Genomic DNA, 19,901 nt, shown 5'->3' on the forward strand with positions numbered 1-19,901 from the left:
TATTGTTATATTCTCAGGCGTAAAAAGCAAATTTTAAATTTTTTTAATGGGTTAGGTTTTAAACTACGAAGCCGTAATGCGAATGAGGGTTCAGTAACATTTGCTATTTCTGTATTCATTTAATGTTCTTGGAATTTAAGAAAAAGACGAGGCAATAATTTCACTAAGCTGTGGGAAGACTAAACAGATGTTTAGAATTTTAGATTAAAAATATTAGGTTTATCTTACAAATTGAGGCATCAACACTATTCTGCACTTTTAAACGTTTGGTCGAGTAGTTAAATTAAATAGCTCAATTACGCAGACGATTTTTATTTCCTTATACGATGTAGTACGATTCTGTGTAATCGCGAAAACTTTCGGCTATCATATTTCAACGAAAATATCTATTACAACCGCTCTCGAAACCATTTGGACGATGTCTTTGCTTGACATCTGTATGTACGGACAAAAATAAAGGACTGTTTTTGCCATGAAGAATGTAAATTTGATTTAAAATGGATTCAGAAGAGATTTTTTCCTTGACGTACGTATGTATGTATCTCACATAACTTAAGAACGAGTAGCCGTGAAACTTTGAAATTTTGCATATGGGATATTTGTATATATATATATATTTGTATATAGATACGCACTCTGTTACAAGGCTCCGTGAGCTCAGTTTTTTTTATTCTTATATGTTGGTAAATTGTGTATTTTTTGCTGCAAAAACGACTGAATTATGTTGTTCTTATCTTCCGGTTAAGATTTTTAAGCTTTTAGTTAATCTACATGCAATAATTGTAGAATTATCAACGATTTAAAAGTTGTTGCCAAGTGCGGCTAAGCCTATTTTTTTAACCATAGCAACCATATTTGTTTACATTTAAAACTTAGCAGAATAGTGAATTAAGTCAGTTTCTGCACATTCAGTGACTTTTTGCAAAGTAAACTTTCAGTTTTGTGCACCGAAAAATCTGCCTACTTGTCCGCTGGCTGAATTGCTTGTTTTTGCGTAGAAATTTTAAATTTAATTCCAAAAATTGTTTTTTAACTGTTTCTATTGCATTTGGTGTTTTATGTTTTCTGTATTTTACAAATTTTAATGAAGATTTTTGAGTTTTTATGTATTTTTGCTTTTCCGCGAAGTGAGAACTGAATTATTTGAATGAGAAATATATCTCTAACGAAATTCGAGGAAATAAGTTTAAATAAAATGGAGAAAAAACTGTGTGTAATTTAATGAACAGAACTTAGACTGAGACTAATACATTTCAATTGTTATATTAACGTATTCAAGAAAAAAGTCCTTAAAAAGTGAAATAATCTTAGCATTTATTAAATGGCCGGGCAAATAAATTATTTAATTTAAGGATTTATTTATAATTTGCCATTAATTGTTTCAAACAAAGCTGTTTCTAAAAACGGTTGTTATTTCTCATTATACTCGTATTTTAATCGCGATATCGTTGCTCATAATACAAACGATATAACAATATAGGGTATTCGAAAAAGAGATCTATAGGTTTTAGTTCCTTAACTATTAGTTTAAAAATATACTTTCAGTTATATCTTATACTAAAATAAGGTAAAGAATTTTATAATTCCAATATGGATGTGGGGGGTTGTATAAACAGTCTAACATCTTATATGGTATAGAGGAAAACCTTTCAGTTAGAATGAGCAGGAATAATATTTAAACTGAAAACAAGAAATTGCATATCTCCAGGATATGTGAACAAATGCAAAATATGCGTATAAGTTGTTGCGTAAACAGTTCTTACTTACGAACATCGTACTAGATATCAAGAAACGCTTAATTAAATAAGTTACATGACATATACAACATTTTTTTCACAGCTTCTTGAGCTGTTCGCTTTGCTGGATAAAGCGAAATGTTACAGGAAAACATAAAAAAAAATATTCGTGGAAGACAGCGAGGAAAAAAAAAAGACTTGGAGGTGGAAATATTTTTTCCGCTTTATTTTAACTTTTTGCTACCTATCTTGAAAGTGAGCATTTCCGAATTTGCTGTAAGAACCAACTGTGTATGCTTTTTGAAAAAAACGTAATCGTCCCTTTAATGGATAAAAATGTTATTTTACTTAATGTAAAGGGGAAAATTTATCTAAAATGAATGTATACATAGTCACGAATGATATTAATTATATTACAGTTAAATAACATAAACAGAAATAAACTGGATCTTATATAACAAGAAGTACCAAGATCAAGATTAAGATTAAGCTATGATATTTGACAGAGCAGATGAGTGATGGATTTACGATATTGTCATGTTGTTGTGTCTTATCTCACTTGTCTGAGAGCAACATCAGAGCAAGCCCACGAAATTCACCTTGGCAAGGAAAGCAAGATTACGCCTCTCGTTGGCAAGAGCCTTGAGAAACCGTACTGGCGACAATATGATTTCGCTCAGTTCCGCCCCCATTTTTAATGCAGACGAGTCCGAGGGTCTCCGTTTTCTCTTCTCCTTCAACTAATCTCTCGAGAGGACTTCCGCTCGCCTCATATTTAGATTGTTCCCATTCCACACGGATACTATACATTTACAAACATCCATGCCTTCTCCGGGATTCAAAATCGGGCCCTCCGGTACCGCAGTAGGCTCCCCTAACCACTATCCTGTCTGGGCGGCCGATATTGTCATTTTAGGTAGGATTAATCACAATTAAAACCCCGTATTAAACTGTGAAGAATTAATAAAATGATCCAAAAATCGCTTTTTACAGTCACTCATAAATTACTTTTTAATAAATGAAGTCACATATTTGTAACTAAAGGTTAACATGTAGTTCTGTTGATGCTTTTTACTTAATAATCAATCTCTATGAATGCTCAAAAAGAATCTTTTCTTGTTATCTTTTTTGCATAACGCGATGATATCAACTCTTAGATATATTAAATTGGGGATCTGAGGCATGGCGATAATTTCTAATCAAATGTTTTCTTGGATTTTCTCATTAGCGTTAGGGTTGTTCGCATACATCCGTTCTAAATGACGTTATGGAATTTAAATAACATTTTAGAATAACTCCGCAAGAAAACATTCTGAACAATGACTAGTAATTAGCAGTCTCTTTTGACTCATAAATATCAGTCTCTTAGAAATGCCCCTAATTTTAAAACCTAACAGCACCCTCTTTATTGTGCATTTACACTGTTTTATTGAAAATTGAATGCATGCACCTTCAAATGGAAGTCTGGAGCTTTAGTTGTTAAAATATTATTCTCACATCTATGGATATAGCGAGTTTCGGATCACTTCGCATAATTAAAACTCTCTTTGTATGTTAGCAATTTCATTTAGCATTGCATTTTTAATAACAGAGCAATTTTTAACAAACAGATCATGGCTTAGTTGTAATTATTTCCAGAAATATTTAAGTAATAAAAATTCTTGGTACGTGCAAAGCAAAATAAAAGAAGCAGACAGATTCCCAGATGGAATTTGTTAATCCGAAACTAAACTTCACCTTCAGCGAAGACAGAGTGCCAAATCATACCGCTGCCAATTCTGCAAAATGTGCCAACATCCAGACAAATGCTTGTTTAAATAGTTCTGTAAACCATGATATGCAATAATATCTTTAAAAAATATGTTTTTTTTTATTTAAAGACAAATTTAGAAACAAACAAACAAAAAAAGGGGAGGAAGTCGTACGTAATTAAGAAATAATAGCTAACGTTTGCTTGTAGTATGTTCGTACCAAAATGTTGCTTTTTCGCATGCGAGTGTTAATTAAACAAAGTACTGGCTGCACAATTCGTATACCATTTTAATTTGCCGAATTTAACTGCACGCCCCGAAAATTCTAATTATTTCAACACAGTAGGGATACATATTTTAAAATGTCTTTTTCTAAAAATATTGTAGGTAGAACAACACCAAGATCAAGTATCAATTCACACACACATCAAATTTTAAAATATTGCTTTGGATGTATGTTCTCAGAAAATAATTGAACCTTACATTGTGAAGCCATAAATGTAAGATAAGTTAATAAAACTTCTATGAAGGCCTATGCGAAAACAGTAAGTTCACCAAAGTTAATTTTTCAGCTATTTTATTGATATTTTCAACACGTCCTAAGGGGAGTCAAAAATATAAAAATTGATCGGAAAGTTCGCAGTCAAGAGTACTTCTAATAATAATTTTCATAAACTTCTTTGCAATCCACATTAAGCGACCTAAAGAATTTACAGGCGAATATTGGTTGCTCATTCTATCTGCTCTTAAGGAACACTGCGAGCCGAGAGGGACACTTGATTTTAAGGGTGGACATCCCACGGCCCGCTCTATAAAATTTTGCTGCCCGCGGCGGAATTCACATAATTTATAATTTGATATCTTCTGTTAACACAGTAAAATTTTAAAAAATCCTTTCCAATTATTCTGTGTAAAAACAATATGGGCAGTCATTAACTGTTAGGAAAACACAATGGGGATGTAAAGTCACGGCTTCTGATTGACCAGAAAAGCAATAAAGACAAGGCTGGAGTGACCTTTTGCGTGGTTAACGTCTCCCACAGCTAACTGATGAAGTTAGCTGTGGGACTTCAACTATAACTAGTTGAAGCAAATTAATTATTTTATTTTCTATTCAAATTTTATTTGATGATGATTGCACCTTCAAAATTGATTCTGGTACTTAATATTTTGACGCAACATTTAAATAAAAAGGCCTTCAGTGTTTTTATTCTTTTTTTTTTTTTTTCCTGTAGAAGGCTTTATTTCGGTTTTTCAAAATTTTTATCTTATCAGATGAACCCTTCTTTTGATAATAATTTTAAACTCATAGATGATGTGGGGATACTTCCTTGATCCTTGATCCTGAGGCTGGAGTGATCACGTGACGATCATGTTTAACATATCCAGCCATAATGCGCATGGATCTAGCAGACTGATTGTTCGGTGCCCTTCCTTTGTTGTTGTTTAAACAAATGTTTGATTAACAAACTCAGCGACTTCAAAGCGAGCAATGGCCACGCTCTACGGGAAAAAAATATTTTTTACTCAAGTGCGCGAGACTATCTATCGGTAGTTCGGCAATTCTAAAGATATGCTGTTTTTAAATATTTTTAACTTGAAGGGTAATTAGCCCAAATGCTTTCAAAACGTGTATGTGTGTGTAAATGAAATAAACGTCCTTTTGGGCGTAATATAAAATTTGAAAGCTTTGAGAATTTTTGTTTATTTATTTATTTATTCGAAAGTGGATTTCACGAAACATAAATCACGGGCGTCATTAACTGAAGAAAAACCTGCAATATCAATTATGATGTGCAAATACAAGTACTGAGATTTACTAGAAAAATCTAAGTGACAGAAAAGAGAAAAAAATATCATAGTGATTATAGTAAATAAAATTTTATTGGATTATTTTATTGATTAGATTATTATTGCTATGATTATTTATGTATATGTTATATGTTTATGTTTATTATTATAGTCATGTTTATCTGCTCTATTGTTAATTTATGAATAATAAAAATTAGAATAATAATGTATTCTGCTTTAAATTTTTACCTCAATTTATGTATATATATATATACTAAAACTAGCTGATATGTGTAAACTAGCTGATATGTGTATATATATATATATATACACATATCAGCTAGTTTACTTTAAAATTTCCTCCACAAAGACATGCTTTACCTTAGGCAATTAGCTCTTCTCTCGTTTGCCATATTAAAAATAATATTAAAAAATTCAAAAAGTTTAAAGTACACACATAAGAAAGTTCTCTACTATAGTCTGTTATTTTAAAATAGGCATTTCAAGGCCGTTGCTGCCCCCATCTGCAATCGTAACACATATCGTAATCACCGCTCAGAATTTGTTTTCTCAGCACCATTTGAGGCTGTAGTTCAAGTTAGGCTTCATTCGTCTGCTTAGCATGAAGCGAAACACGCTAAATGGAAATAAAGTAAGGGACAAAATTAAGGGAGTTGACTCTCCCCCTTAGCTGTTGTTACTATGATTTTCAGTTAAATAGGGCAGTAAAAAATAACCTTGATGTCCCTATTTTAAAGTAATAAACTATAAGATAGTCCTTCTAACACAAATAATCTTCCATTGTTTTAGTAATAAATAGTCTAATCGAAACAACAGATTTAGAAATTTTATAAGAGTATCATAGGAGGAAAACAACACGAGGGAGAAAATACAATCGTGAAAAACATCTCGGTTAAATATATGAGGACAAAGGAAATGAAAAGGTAAGTAAAAAGTACCATTATTTTATAATATTGCTCTGCAAACTTTGTGTTAAAAATAAATTAACAGCAAGAATTTGAACTTTTGAAACAGTAAAGTAAGAAACAAAATAAATATAAAAGCACATTTATTTAGGTTTTAAGCTTTTTTCAAGAATATAAAATGCAGTTTCCGTGGTAGTTGCTTTCTTTTTCCCGTGGTATTTTGTCTGACGAAGATCTGAAATTCTGAAATTTTGCTCTCGTCACCCCCTTCCTGTCACACAACGCGTTTCGTACCGTTTTAAATTTCAATAAATTCGATAATGATATTGACACTTTTGAGTACAGTGTTTGTATATAATTATGTTATTCCTTTATAATGATTGTGAATAAATCTTCAACTATTTTTTTAAAGTTTTATTACTCAATATAATAGGGTAGAGATTTTAAATATGCGGAATTTCATAGTTCATGATTTTTGCAACTTTCAAAGAATGGTAAAATTTTAAAATTAGAACTTATTATAATTCATCAGTATGACAACTTCATTTAAGAAGTTTCCTATATAGTTTTAAAAATGTTATATGCAAACCAAGGACCTGGCTGGAAGTATTCAGCCAGTCCTTTTTAGCCCTAAAGCGCTGTCTCGAAGTGCGATTATGCGTGGTTCGCTGTAAATGATTTGTTTCACGTTTCATTCGAATCTGTTGCCATTCGGATAAAAGTAAGATATTATCGTTTCATATTTAATCTTTCTGTTATTAATTAACAAATTAATATATTTAAAAGCGATAGTTGCAGTTCTTAAAAATAATATATTTACTTCCTTCTGCGCGTTAGGAAGTATTGTGATCACAAAAAATTTCCGGTATCATATTTTAATGGAAATATCCATTTCGAGCATTTTTTGAGTGACGTCTGTACGTACGGACAGAACTGTTTTGGACTGTGATTTTTTTTTTTTTTTCAAAACGGACTGTAAAATGGATCTTTTCAGGACATTTGAACGTATGTACTTATCTCGCATAACTCAAAAACAATTAACCGTAGAGCATTGAAATTTTGTATATGATACTGCTATAACATCTTAGTTGTACAATTCCGATTTTTATTGCAATCGGCAGAACCAAACGTATATACATACCCACCCCGTTACCTAGATTAAAAGTCTTTTCCGGGGCTCTATTTTTGCAGTCGTAGGTCGTAGTCATATAGTTCCAATAATATGATATTTAAATAATGATTTTCATCATTATTCAGACATGTCTTGGCAACGTGAAAGTGTAAACACAATTTTTACACATTAATATCAACAAATAACAAAATCTAACTTTTAATGCTACCTCCCGGATTTTATATTTAAGTTTTTATACTCGTTATGAAAAAACGAAATTAGAAGAAATTTGATTCCCGCACGATAAATTGAATAGGATATTTAATTTTAAAATGTGCACTTTTTGATGTCATTTCCAACTTGCCTTGAGATGTCAGCTAATGAAGTCAGTTTAATTCAAGGAAATAAATTTAAATAAAATGCAATAAAAAAAATCTGAAATGTTTCAAATTTTAAATTACGTCCAAAGGGGCGTTTTTTAACATTTTGTGTGTTACCTTTCTTTATTAAATATCATGTTCCTCGCACTTAAACCATAAGATCCAGTGCAACAGCAATATCGCAAAATAGTTTTAAAACGAGCATATCTTTAGAATTTCCGATACAGAGACTCACGCGCTGAAGATAAAAATGTTTTTTTCTGCACAACGTAGCCATTGCTCGCTTTGAAATCCTTGAGTTTGTTAATCAAAAATTCGTCAAAGTTTTAAAAAATAGGAAATCGATCATAAAACAAATTTCAAATTTCAAATTTGGTCTTCCACATGCTCATATTCGTTGGAGGATTACGTTATTCAAAATTCGATGACTCTATGTACCGTTATTTTATGACAATGTGAGAAATATACATACATTTACGCAGATTTTCATTATTTAATTTCTTCAAATATAATGCAGGATTCTTAACATTTTATGGCAACAGTTTGAAAAGTGAACCGACATTTATCCGTCCGACGCAAAATGCCAAAACGAAACTAATAGTCCTTCGGGATTCAAATCCCTTTGGACTAAAAAGTATGTATAATTAAATGGACCATACAAAGAAATCATGTGGTGTCCACACTAAATTTTGTTTTACTTTTTAATCTGATTTATTTAAGTAAAGATGCATTTAATATAATTAAGAATATTAAATATTTTTATAGAATTATATTACATGCTTTTTCCTTTTTAAATATAAGGAGGATATATAATATTCACATGTTAGTCTATATTCATATTCATCTAATATCCTATAAAATGTTTCGCTGCTCCATCTGTGGCTTCTCTATCGATAATTCGTACTGATAAACTATATTAACTTTAAAAAAAAGTCCTTCTAGACGATCATTCAAATCTGAAACTTTTCAGATTTTATTTAATTTTATGTGCTGTCATATCAAATAGAAGGACGAAAGGGGAAGAAAAAAAGAAAAAAAATTAAAATAAGGTAATCGACATTTAACAGGTTTAAAATCCCATATTTAATTTCAGATGACTGAGATTAGAATATAAGATAAAACAGAAATTAATACTGTTATGCTATGTTATTTTACTGTTTGTTAATAAGATAATCAACTCAATGCACTGACCTTACTTTAAGAGCAATTTAGGAAACGAAAATATTAAATGAAGAGAGAATTAACATACAACTAGAATTAACATACAACATTTTGTAATCTTTTATGAAATCAAGAAAAGGGGGAAAAGGAAAAATGCTAAAAATTTAAACTGTTTTTCTGTAACATCTTAATCAGCTTTGGAACTATAATTTCTTTCAAATGAAATTAGATAACATAAAAGTTAAAATTTCTGGTAAATATGAATGACGAAATCGCAGCTTATGTCAAGCGCAAAGTTCCTTCTTTCCAAATCATTTATTTGCTGATAATTCATTATTAAGATAGTTTTCTTAAAGAAAGGGCGGGATATGTGCTAATTAAAACATTTTTCGGAAATGGCAGATCGTATCCGTGATTCAGGGGGCTTATCAGCAATAGGGTTTGCCAGGTCGCATAAGAGGAAGGGACCGATTTTGCGCCAGCAAAAGATGGAGATAGGAAATTGATTGTTCAATTTCGGCGAAAGCGCTAGATGCATGATACGTTTGGCTGTTTTTTCCATGTGCAACGTAGATAGAAATTCGTTATCCTTAAAAAGTCTTCTACGATTCCTATGGGTGGAATGTTTTGTTATACTCAAATAATCATAACCTTCAGAATTCAAGCTTGAGTCCAATTATAAAGCAACCAGCATTACTAATCACTGTACGGATCAGGCAGCATTAAATAAGAGCTGTTGTTTGATGCAGAGGGAATCTTTGACGTTTTGCCTATTTCTCTTAAATGAAAAATCTTCCTTAGTGACACCAGACTAGGCTCCCAATACTTTTTATACATTATTTTGGTTTTTAAACTACTGATAATCCACTCTTCCCATTTTTTGCGTCAAATTAAGTTACGATACCTTACTCTCACAGGATAGCCACAACTCAGATTATTAATTCCGAAAGTTGTACCAGTATTGTGGTAAAAGATCTTCAGTTTAGTTTTTGAGTTCCAATAATATGTTGGATATTAGCATGAGAAAGAGAATAATTTAGAAGCAGTTTAATCATCTGTATAATTATTTTAAGTGATGTATCTATTTGTTATAATTTAAAATGTACCTGATCAAATATTAATCCTCACATACAACGACAATGAAATTTTTAAGATATTTTCAGTCAAAAATGGGATTTATATATAAAACAGTCCCACATGCATGCGTTACTCTTCTGGAGGTATTTTATAAGCAGACTATCTAAATAACATTAATACCGGATCCTGAGGTAAAATTTGGTAAATATGCTTCCTTTTTAACATAAAAATGGAAAATTATCTTAACATATTTCTCAAATTTTAGGCTCCGTTTATACATCGGGTACAGTTTCAAAGGGGCATTTTAAGGGAGGGGGTATCATCTTATATTAAGAACTGATATTTAATATTTATGAAAAATTGCTTCTTGTTAGTTCGTTTATAATATGGATCAGGAAAAGACGAAATATATTTAGTTACTGGATGAAAGGAATGCATTAATCCAGGTTACAGAAACTATATAATCGAATAAAATTGCCGGCGAGACGTGTTACAGACACGTTGGCGACAGAAAAATACTCAGTATGTACTCTTCTACCCATTCTCGGTCCCATAAAGTCAACCAAATGGATCGGTTAATGCACCTAGTGGCGTCTATATCAATCAAGGTTGAAGGCAGTGCGGTACCATAAATGCCACTATGGCACTCAACCTTCGATGGCAGCTATCAGCGTTCGGAAGAGGACGTGCTTATATCATATACGTGTCTGTAGTACTCTTGATAGAAGTCGAGTAAAAATGTTTTGGATATTTTGAACCTTTCGCCCATTCAGGGAAAGTGTCGGTGATATTTTTGGAGCTATATGATCTTTTTTGGACAGTGAAGAGGGCTGCCAGGCTTGCTTCTCCACTCAGATGGTCTAGAGTGCTATCGATTAACGTAAAGAGAGGTATTTCATTGAGAGTTTTCTCAAACTAGTTAGCACGGACACCATAAGTGCATAATTCGAAATTCCCTTGTGGTAACATAAAAATAAATAAACTGATATAGTCTCTTGAAACTTAATTTCCTGATAACTGTTACTTTTATATGCCACATCACAAAAAAGAGAAAGAAATGAAAAACAGAACAAGCGGAAAAAATGGGAGCATTTCTGGAAGAACAAAATGTGAAGATTTCTAATTTTTATTTCGTATAATTTTGAACTTTTGTTTCACTAACATTTCTATTAAAGCTCAGACTATATTCCTAGGAAACAAAGCAGTAAATCAAAATTTATTAAACGAAATCATTTGAAATATGTAGCAAAATAGGAATAGGAAAACAGAGTATACCTTAAATTTCTTTTATCCTTAACATTAACCTTAATATTAGTTTGGATAATCATATAATACATACATAAGAATGCTTATTTTAATTTTTTAAGTTGTAGGTTGGGCGTTTTTTAAATCTTTGATTTTTTTATGATGTAGTCCTCGACTGTCATTTAACTTTATAATTAAAGATCGATGTAGACTCAGTTCTGACGTCAGACTTCAAACTAATAACGAAATTCTATAAAGCTGAACAAATAAAATTTTAATACCCAAATAAATTAATACCCAAATCTATCAGCAGTTTCTTGACAGTATCTAGAGCCGCAGAATTTCTAGTAAAACCTTTTTGTGAAATATATTACTGCCGACATTAAATAAGCGGTGTATGTCTGCCGACATACCGCTTATTTAATCTAGATTATAATAAACATGAACAGACTATCTTCCATTTTGACAATTAGAAAATATCCCGTGGTTCAACTAGAAAATTATTTGATAGTTCAGATTAATAAATTGCTATTGATTGATAATTGAAATCTTTCGAAAATGTTGAATAATGAATCAGTATAAATTTAGGATATAACAATTGCATTATAACAAATTATCTTCAATTTAGAGCGTTTTTAGGGGAAATCGCGTTATATCGAATTAGGATTCATGAAGGTAGCCGTAAGTGGAGATTTACTTTGTTTTAATTTTTACATTTTATTAACCATCTGTAATAGTAACCACCTGTAATAGAATCTCACTCTTATTTTCAGTGAAATTTTCAACTGAATTAATTTGATGTTCAAATGTTAGCAAGAAAGTAATCATATATACTTAGTATTATAAACCACTTGCGATAGAATATCTTCGTGAAGGTGTTTTAAGTGAAACTGTGGCAGTTATTTTTAGATTAGACATGGGAACAGCCTGTAGTCCACACCTTCTGCTACTAAAAGTTAAATAGGACCAGAAATGTATAAACTATGAATATAAGTATTTTGTGCAAGTAATGGTTTTCAGAGGCGAGACAAAAAAATTGACATATTTATGAGAATCTATCAGTCTTTAACGGATTATGCTAGGAAAGGGTAATTTCCTGTTAATCAAAATATATTTTGAAATCACTGTTGCTACCTAAGCGTAGTAATACGATAGAATCCCTCAAACTCAACTCCCGATATCTCGACATTCCGTATAACTCGATAAATTTTCGGGAACTTTTTAAGATATCTCTAGGCCAAACAGAGCAAATATTCCATACGGTATATATAATAATTATTTATGCGTATGTCTTTCCTGTTCTGTTTAAGAATTTTAGTATTCTTTTTCTGTAATTTTTGCTGTTTTCTCATTGTGCCATTAATTCTTGGAACTGCCTAACAAATTTCAAGATATGTTGTAACACTTGACAACGCTGTCTGCTTCTTTGGAATAAGTGTGGGAGAAAATTTACCATCACACGATATTTTTTCTACCGAGAACTACTAATAATGTTTCTTCATTTTTGTATGTAAGTTTTTTTATCCAGTTATCTTAGGGTATTTGTTCTTTTTATGACTCCTTTCGTAATAGAACTTGACATAAAAAATCAACATTGTTTTAATTGTATGTTGCACTTTTCCGTGCCCAATATTATGCTACAAATGTCTAGAGAAATTTACGGTTAAATATTAAGAGGTCTGAAAAACCCTTCCCTTATTCCGTAAAACTCGACTTTCCGGAAACTCAACAGTTCAAATTATGTCGAGGTTGCGAGACTCTTCTGTAATAAGTTATAATTTAAATCTCGGTCTATTCAATAAATGAAGGTTTAATATGTAGAATTCTATCCCGTGAATAGAATTCTACATATGATATGAAGATATCACATTCTTCAGATTATCCGGAGATTTGATATTTTAATGGCTTTCAAACCGAGCACATAATGACTGCAATTTTTAGTCCTTATAATTCTTATCATCCTTTAAATTTTAGTTCTTTTAGTTCTAGGAATCAAGGAAGCCTCCAAAACCGCCCAGACGGCATAGTGGTTAGTGATTAATTTGTAAATTTCAAATTGTATTGTAATCTCATTATGCCCTAAATTCTTATTTTTAACAATTACTGATTGCGTGAGGTACAGTGAGATTGCACGGTGTACCATAACAGGCAAACTCTAGATCCTTTGGAAAGTTTCAGATACTCATCTTCTCAATCTTTCTTTGCGAACTCGAATAATAAAGCTTGCATTTTTTAAGGGCTAGTTAGTATGGAAGGAGTTACCAGTTGACCCATGGTACATCGCTGGTGTCCCCCATACTTTTACCTGTACCTGTTTGATTAAATTAATTCAATATCGCAAAACACACGAAGACAATCCGCTACGGAAGAAGATGCTTTTGCGGAGGATTTTTAAAGGGAAAATGGCTCATATTCATGTTACACATGAAGGAAACCACGAAGACTGAACCAGCCATTTCGCCTGGGATCAACCTCCCAGGCGAAATGGCTGGTTCAGTCTTAAAAAGTTTCCCAGTATTCAATGGGTTTAACCATTCGACAACTTCGGGAAGCACAAGACGATGGTTTAAATAAAAATTATATTTAATAATTATTTTTAACAATTAATTAACGGATTTCATAAAGATATTTCGGTTTTCTCCTTTACGACATGCTTATCATTCATACAATTGCTTTTTTTCGGATAAAGATTTAAAAAAACAGCTCAGGCGTGTAGCGAGAGATCGCCAATTATTCAAGTAGAGACAGTTACAAAAATAAAACATGTTTTCGAACATTATGCATACAAAATTCAATGAATTTCATTTTTTATGAAAACTGCATTTAGTGCTAACATATCAGTATATAATACATGGTGTGCTGTAATCATTAGACTGCAGAAATTGCTGTAAAGTTTCAGGTAGAGATACGTTTCACTGAAGGACATTAAGTTACATTAATTCAACCGACTTTTCAACAAATAATGCTCATTGCTGTTGCCAAACACTGCGAAGGTAAAGTTAAAAAGAGATAATTTACAACACAATAAGCATGTAAACATATTGCAATACGTATTTTTGCTTACAAATTTCATACGCATTTATTTCTAGTGGTTCCGAAGAAATCATTATCCGAAATATCTGCGCTCCAGTTACTTTGGCTAAGCGAAGAGCTGCTGTATCTCGTGTAAATAAAAACGAAGTCCTCGTAAAGAGCGATAATCATTCTGTCTAGGAAGGCAGTCAGTCTGAAATGAAGAATCAATCTAATTGAGTACCATCCACATTCAAAAATTCCATTAACTTTTCCTGCACTCTCTCTCAGCTTTCACCGAAACAAGTATCTTGCTCGGAAATTCACTTAGTTAATATTGTTTGCTTTCCATTTATTTGCGTTAATTTTATTTACCTAGCATTCTAGCTATCCATCCATCTCACGCGAAGAGAATGAATGTGCTCTCGTGCTTTCCCGGGCCGGTGGAAAGTTGTATTTTTAGACAAGCGGTGAACCAAGTTCCAGCCTTACAGTTTCAGCCAGGCAGGCGTCTAAATTCTCACACTAGCTCTTGTTTACGAGTCCTGAAACAGTTCCTTAACTGTCTCTTGCAAGTTTTCGAATATTTCAAGGTTTCTTCCGACATCTCAGAGTGCGCGACGAAGTTTCTATTTATTAATAACTAAAAAAAATATCTTTTTTCAGTACAAAACATGAAGTACGAGTATTAGTTAAGTTCATAAAAGTACCACGATAAAGAGTCAGTACTGAAAAAGTTTTTTAAAAAAAAATAATAAATAAAATAAAAAATAAATAAATAAATAAAAAAAAAATAATAATAAAATCTGAAATGTTTCAGATTTTAAATTACGTCCAAAGGGGCGTTTTTTAACATTTTGTGTGTTACCTTTCTTTATTAAATATCATGTTCCTCGCACTTAAACCATAAGATCCAGTGCAACAGCAATATCGCAAAATAGTTTTAAAACGAGCATATCTTTAGAATTTCCGATACAGAGACTCACGCGCTGGAGATAAAAATGTTTTTTCTGCACAACGTTGCCATTGCTCGCTTTGAAATCCTTGAGTTTGTTAATCAAAAATTCGTCAAAGTTTTAAAAAATAGGAAATCGATCATAAAACAAATTTCAAATTTCAAATTTGGTCTTCCACATGCTCATATTCGTTGGAGGATTAAGTTATTCAAAATTTGATGACTCTATGTACCGTTATTTTATGACAATGTGAGAAATATACATACATTTACGCAGATTTTCATTATTTAATTTCTTCAAATATAATGCAGGACTCTAACATTTTATGGCAACAGTTTGAAAAGTGAACCGACATTTATCCGTCCGACGCAAAATGCCAAAACGAAACTAATAGTCCTTCGGGATTTAAATCCCTTTGGACTAAAAATAGCATAGCAGTCATATATGTCTCACATCAGACACACTCTTTTCGAAATGCTCTTCTGTTAGCTTGCTGAGCAAGATTATAAATTAAACTTGAAGGGATTAATGAAATTTTCACACTTTGACGACAATCAATAAAAAATGAATGAAAATTATAATATAATTTTAAACCTAATCATTTCATCTGTGGTAACTGTTTCCAACCCTACTTTCTTCCTAATTTAAGGAAATATTTACACTATATAAATAAGTGAAAAGCAGTGACATGTCAGATTTGACATTAATAATTCTTAACAAAAATTTACGTTATTTCGATACTTAAGATTCTACTAATTTATAAACGAAATTATAAATTAAGAATATAGCAAGGGAAAAAAACTGAAGTAAATAAAAAAGTACTGGATAATAATGCAGAATCTATCAAGAAAACAAAATATTCTTATGCATAATAATGCAATTAAAAAAATCAGTTATTCAAATGATATGCTACGGAGAATAATGCACTTACAGAGTGGCTTAATTTCTTTGAAAATACTGTTTCATAGAGGGGGAATAGCTTAAATAAATTAATATCGATATTGTAAAAGAAATAATGTTACTTAAGAGAATGACGTCACATCCTAGAAATCGCCTTTCAAGAGGCCACATGATTTACAAGTACGATCATGCAGAAGGAAACTTCTGATGTTTAAAAATGCAAAGCTGCATATTTAATAAAATTATCATACATTACCTAAGTAATATATTTTTTATCACTTTTTACTTTAAAAGAGGGTTAAAACTTGATATTATAATCTGTGAAGATAATATCAGATATAATATCAGAAAATTTCAAGAAAATATGAAAAGTTTCATGAAAGAATTTAAAAGTTAATGTAAATAAAATGATAAAAAAAAGTGATTTTTGAAAAATCGATTGATTTTGTCTGAAATCGGCGAAATTAAAAATTAGAATAAATATTTCTTTTGAATTTAAAATTTTATCAATTTGGGGCAAAATTAGAACTTTTAGCACTATCCATTGGTACAAAAAATGGAACTCTGTGATATTCAATTGTTAAACGAAGATATGTGACACAGAAAATTAACAAAGCCACAGAAAATCGTTCTAACATTAAATTCATGTAAGAAATTCCTTTAAAAATGAAACATTCTCTTTTAGACTTTATGTGAATAATAAGTGAGTCATAGATCTTATGTGAACAATATGTGAATGAACTTTCATAGCTATGTGTCTGCGTTAAGTAATACAAATAAATATAAAAAGCTCTCCCCTTTATTTTTATTGATATTATACAGTGTGTAATACAACAGGATATGTTAAAAATGTTTCAGGGAATACAAAAGGATAAGGAATAAAAATATCTCAAGATGTTTCTGGAAATGCAACAGAATAAGGAATAAAAATTTCCCAAATGTTAAGAGTAAATATTATTTTAAGCTGATTTGGTTATGATACATTTTTATCCTTATATGTCTATATATATATATTGTTTTAATACATTTGCATAACTAAGTACAGTCAAATTTTGGTAAACCGAAATTGAAGAAAGCAGAAAAAGTTTGTGCAATCCAAAATTCTATTTACTGGAAAAATAATATCAATTTTTCCATATAGTTCGAGTTATCGAAGTTCGGCCAATATCTTAAACTGTTCTACTATACATCCCGAACAGTTAATTTTGCGTGCGTAATTTTATGCTATATTGTCCACGAAGCAAATTCATTGGAAGGATTCATTTGTCAAAAAAAAAAAAAAAAAAAAAAAAGTCTTCCACCAGTCGAGGCAGATGTGGCCTAGCGTTAGCACCCATGAGAATAAATCAAACTCCGATTGCTACAAAATATGGGACAGCAGAAAAATCTGAGAATCTCATAGTTATATCTCTGAGCTATCAGTGGTCCATTTCTGATGATGTATAGGTTATAACGGCCATTACTAGTGATACCAGCCCCCCACCATCTTTCTGCCTTCTCCAAATCGGATGCTTTCGTTCACAAATGCAAGGTTATTCCAAGTACTATATTCTTTCTAAATGTAAAAAGTCTGTTTTCAAATTGTGTACTAAACTCGGATTCGTCTGCGAAGGAAACATTGCTTCATTCTTTTCGTCTCCATCTGAGATGCTCTTATACCCACCTTCCATAAGCAGCATGATGGTTGCTATTAGTTGAAGATTAGTGCCAGTAGCTCTCAACGTATGGTGTTGAGCCAAAATATGGCATTTATACTGAGATTTCATCTAGTCTTTTCTGTCAAAAACCGGTTTGCATTTTGTATTATTGACACCTACTACTTTCTCCTGGTCTTGGTCTAACATTTCCAGTTTCTCATAGTGTTATACTAGCTAAAATATCAGCAATGGTACTGATAGACAGACGATTCAGCATGCATGCACAGGACATACACTTATGTATCAATGAATAGGCTAAAAATATTGTAAATATACTTTTTTCATTCTTCCCATTGTTCTGAATTACATCCTATTTTTGTGGATTATTCTATTATTAGAATACAGTATTTAATATATACATCATAGAAAATAAATTTGCATGTTATCATTACGTCTTCTGTACAAGAGTGCAATCTTAGTAATTAAATTACTGGAGATAAAAAATTAGTCACAAGTTTGGACGTCTCGAAAGGGCAACGTTCCTCTTCCCTGAGTTATTCAACAACCTATAATAATAATTCTTGCCATTGTGGCTAAGTGAAGTAATAAAACTTTCCATATCCTATTTCGGTTGCCTATGGAAATCACTATCAAATATGCTAGATGTACGTAATAGGTGAGGAAATTTCAGCGAAAATTTCAGAAAAAACAATTTGATAATTCTGTGTACTTCTTTCTGCTGCAAAGTTGTGGAGCAATGGATCGATTAGATCACTAACAACTAGTTAATTCTTTTAAAGTATGACATTCGAACCCTGCTTTGCCCTAATAATAAACTAACTGACCGTAACCATAGTTTAACAAAGCAACATTTTCCACGTACTCTTATTAGTGTTAATGCTATAATAGTCACATCTCAATTAAGAGAAAATTATTTTGATGTTTTGATATAAATTTGTGAATAATAATTGTTTCTACTACATTGTTAATATAGTAGATTTCCTCATATCCAGCTCCGATTTAACCGGCCTTCACCTTTAACTGTCCATAATTTTAAGAAGTTTATTTTTTCTGAAAATCAAATTCTCGTCGTCAAATTTAAGCAGCATTACAGTGCGTTATTGACAAGGATAATGTTGTTGCCAACCCCTGTTCTTACAGAAACAAAGGTCAGCAGAATAAAAGCACTCTTTACTCACAGCTTTTCAAGCTGTTGAGCTTATGTGGCAGTTATCGGTTGTTATACATACACATTACACACAGCATATATAAAAATCTTTTAAACTGTATTACACATAAAATTACTCTTTTTTTTTTTTTTTTTTTTTTTGGATTAAACGGTTATTCGTCCTTAGATTTGTTCCCACGGGAACCGATTAATCGGGAGTCGTCTTGAAACATATATTAACTTTTAATTATAAAAATAAAAAAAAAACTTTCTACGTAGCTAGTATGGTCAATTCTTACAAGGCCGTAAAAAATTATATATTTTGCGAGAATTTTCCACCAACTACACACAGAAATAACATTTCCATTTACAAAATAAACTATTTTCAATATTTTCACTAAAAATTATTAAAGACAGAAACTGACTCTTATTTGTCAGAAAAACAATAATGGAGATATATATTATTTTTTAATTCCCGATAAACAATAAATGTCTGGATAATTGTTTACCTAAAATCATCATACCAAATAAAACCTGATGCTCGGGTCGCATATCTAGAACTGTATTAGTGGAAGGTTAGCTCGAATGACAGAAGTACAGGTATGTCTGGAACCATCCCAAGTCTCGTTATATTTTATGGTCTGTAATAATAAAGTACCGTGAAGATAAACTGATTATGGATTCAAGTCATAAAACTTGTTATAAACTGAATATTAATAACAACCCACGATAACGAATCTCAACATTTACCATTACCATCTCAGATGTCTAACAATGCATAGTTAAAGAACATAAAAAAGATCAGACTTATGGGACATTTTATACATTAGGAAATCCAGTGGTTCATAGTGATAAATTTAAACTAGGCAAAAATTAAAAGCCATCAAAGGTTTACAAAAGGATTCTGGAGCTTTTAATATCTTTTGTTTAACTGAATTTTTTAATGTGTTTAATTATGTAATTAGTGATGCTGCTGAAAAATCTGGTTGTCAAAATAATGAAACAAATTTCTCAAACCGAGTCAGGTAAGAGTTCCGTGTCAAAGATCTT

At 31.4% G+C, this 19,901-nt stretch overlaps 1 protein-coding gene across 6 annotated transcripts in view; it reads right to left on the reverse strand.

Moving 5' to 3' along the window:
- LOC118189064 (pro-neuregulin-2, membrane-bound isoform-like) overlaps positions 1-19,901 on the reverse strand; it is a 219,032-nt gene that overhangs the window by 107,555 nt on the left and 91,576 nt on the right. The gene's annotated exons all lie outside the window — the stretch shown is intronic.

The sequence above is a fragment of the Stegodyphus dumicola genome, chromosome 5 (assembly GCF_044657685.1).
Source record: "Stegodyphus dumicola isolate Sdum_Otavi_A_Nest chromosome 5, ASM4465768v1".
NCBI lineage: Eukaryota > Metazoa > Arthropoda > Arachnida > Araneae > Eresidae > Stegodyphus > Stegodyphus dumicola.